A 3,410-nucleotide genomic window follows, 5' to 3' on the forward strand; every position below is an offset into this window, starting at 1 on the left:
GTACAGATCTATCGGTGAGCGAGCGGTTGTATATGAGTGCTAAGTAGGGAGCTATAGTATCAGCGTAATCTGAAAGGAACCTAATCGGTATACAATCTGGACCTGAAGACTTGCCCGCATCAAGCGATTTGAGTTGCTTCGCAACCCCTAAGGTATCTACTTCTAAGAAACTCATGCTAGCAGATGTTCGTGTTTCAAATTCTGGAATATTCCATTCGTCTTTCCTGCTGATGGAATTTCGGAAAACTGCGTTCAATAACTCCGCTTTAGCGGCACAGTCGTCGATAACAGTACCATCGGCACTGCGCAGCGAAGGTATTGACTGCGTCTTGCCGCTTGTGTACTTTACATACGACCAGAATTTCTTCGGATTTTCTACCAAATTTCGAGACAATGTTTCGTTGTGGAACCTATTAAAGGCATCTCGCATCGAAGTACGTGCCAAATTTCGCGCGTCTGTAAATTTTAGCCCATCTTCAGGATTTCGCGTTCTTCTGAACTTCGCATGCTTTTTCCGTTGCCTCTTCAACAGCGTTCGGACCTTTTTTTGAGTACCACGGGGGATCCGTTCCATCTCTTACCAATTTATGAGGTATGAATATCTCAATTGCTGTTGCTACTATATCTTTGAATTTGAGCCACATCTCGTCTACATTCGCATAGTCAGTTCGGAAGAAATGGAAATTGTCTTTTAGGAAGGCTTCTAGTGGCACTTTATCCGCTTTTTTAAATAAAATTATTTTGCGTTTGTTTCTGATGGATTTGGAAGAAATGGTATTGAGCCTAGCTACAATGACCTTGTGATCACTAATTCCTGTATCAGTCATGATGCTCTCTATCAGCTCTGGATTGTTTGTGGCCAAGAGGTCAAGTGTGTTTTCGCAACCATTTACAATTCGCGTGGGTTCGTGGACTAACTGCTCGAAATAATTTTCGGAGAATGCATTTAGGACAATCTCGGAAGACGTTTTCTGCCTACCACCGGTTTTGAACAAGTATTTTTGCCAACATACCGAGGGTAGGTTGAGTCCCCACCAACTATAACTGTATGAGTGGGGTATTTATTTGTTACGAGACTCAAACTTTCTCTGAACTGTTCCGCAACTATATCATCGGAGTCTGGGGGTCGGTAGAAGGAGCCAATTATTAACTTAATTCGGCTGTTAAGTATAACCTCCACCCACACCAATTCGCACGGAGTATCTACTTCGACTTCACTACAAGATAAACCACTACTGACAGACACAAACACTCCACCACCAATTCTGCCTAATCTATCTTTCCTGAACACCGTCTGAGACTTCGTAAAAATTTCTGCAGAACTTATTTCAGGCTTTAGCCAGCTTTCTGTACCTATAACTATATCAGCTTCTGTGCTTTCTATTAGCGCTTGAAGCTCAGGGACTTTTCCAGCGCAACTACAACAATTTACAACTAAAATTCCGACTGTTCCTTGATCCAAGCACGTCCTGTAATTGCCAAGCACCCTTTGACATTTCAGCCCATCCCGCACTTTCCCGAGGCCTTCTAACCTAAAAAACCGCCCAGTCCACGCCACACAGCCTCCGCTACCCGTGTAGCCGCCAGCTGAGTGTAGTGAACTCCCGACCTATTCAGCGGAACCCGAAACCCAACCACCCTATGGCGCAAGTCTAGGAATCTGCAGCCAATACAGTCGCAAAACCGTCTGAGCCTCTGATTCAGACCCTCCACCCGGCTCTGCACCAAAGATCTGCAGTCGGTTCTGTCAACGATGCTGAAGATGGTGAGCTCTGCCTTCATCTCGTAAGCAAGACCGGCAGCCTTCACCAAATCAGATAGCCGCTGGAATCCAGAGAGAATTTCCTCAGATCCAAAGCGACTCAATTCATTAGTGCCGACATGTGCCACCACCTGCAGCAGGCTGCACCCTGTGCTCTCCATAGCATCCGGAAGGACCCTTTCCACATCAGGAATGCCTCCTCCCGGAATGCACACGGAGTGCACACTGGATTTCTTCCCCTCCTTAGCCGCCGTATCCCTAAGGGGCCCCATTACGCACCTAACATTGGAGCTCCCAACTACCAGTAAGCCCACCCTCTGCGATTGCCTGGACCTTGAAGGCTGAGAATGATCCTCTGAAACAGGGCAGGCAGCTGCATCTGGCTCAGCCAGAGACAGTGCGTGAAACCGGTTTGTCAGACGCACCAGGGAGGCTTTCTGTTCAGCCTCCGGGGACGCCTTTCGCTGCCTGCCACGCCTTGGAACGACCTCCCAATCAACCACAGGCGAGGGCTCAGCCCCATTGCGGGCAGCAACCGGGGCAACCACAGCGGCAGACCGATCTGGGGACAGACGGGACGAGGTTGACATCCCCGTGATACCCGAGTCCGGCTCCCCACAGTGGTGCCCATTGGAAACAGCCTCAAGCTGCGCGACCGAAGTCAGCGCCGATTGCAGCTGTGAGGGAAGGGATGCCAAGTCAGCCCTCATCCGAACACAGCAATCGCAGTCCCTGTCCATTCTAATCGATGTTTAACAACACAAGTCCTTGCCTAGATAACGCAAGCGGAACACGCAAAGAATGTATCAACTAACCTGTACAAATGCCTAACGACTGCGCTACAATCTACTGATTTTACGATTACAGTAACTAAAACTCGAAATTGCACCTCCTATACGAAACTCACACGCAATTTAAATAAGAATCTACGAAGTAAACACAGGGAAGAGCGGCCAATGTGACGATCTGACATTAAGTCGATTCGATAGCAAATGACGAAAACGGGCGGATTTCTTAGGTTTTTTTTACATATGAACACTTTTCACATTCTCCCGTGCAACGTGGCTGCTAGTCCTCCCTTCATGCAAAATCGTAAGGACCTAGCTCAAGTCCAAGGCACCGAAGCCGCCTAAAAAGTCAAAAATAGATAACTATACTTGAATTGTACTGCTGGTTACTGGCTATTACATCAACATAGAAGCTTCTTCTGTGTTCTACTGTGGTGCTTTTAGTGCCTCCGCATATCGCAGCACGCAACATAGCTTTGCACACCATAAATGTAACCGTTTCAGAGAGAAGAGCGGCCAATGTGACGATCTGACATTAAGAAAATTCGACAGCAAATGACGAAAACGGACGAATTTCTCAGGTTTTTACTACATATGTACACTTTTCACATTCTCCCGTGAGAGGTGGCTGCTAGTCCTACCTTCATGCAAAATTGTAAGGTCCTAGCTCAGTCCGATGCACCAAAGCCGTCTAAAAATTCAAAATTCGATAACTAAAACTTGAATTGCTATGCTTCTTACTGTTTATTACTTCAACTTAGAAGCTACTTCTGTGTTCTACTATGGTACTTTTAGTGTCTGCGCATTTCGCAGCACGCCACATAGTTTTGCACACGAAAAATGTACCAGTTTCATTGAGA

The sequence above is a fragment of the Schistocerca gregaria genome, unplaced genomic scaffold, assembly GCF_023897955.1.
Source record: "Schistocerca gregaria isolate iqSchGreg1 unplaced genomic scaffold, iqSchGreg1.2 ptg000265l, whole genome shotgun sequence".
In the NCBI taxonomy this organism is placed as follows: domain Eukaryota; kingdom Metazoa; phylum Arthropoda; class Insecta; order Orthoptera; family Acrididae; genus Schistocerca; species Schistocerca gregaria.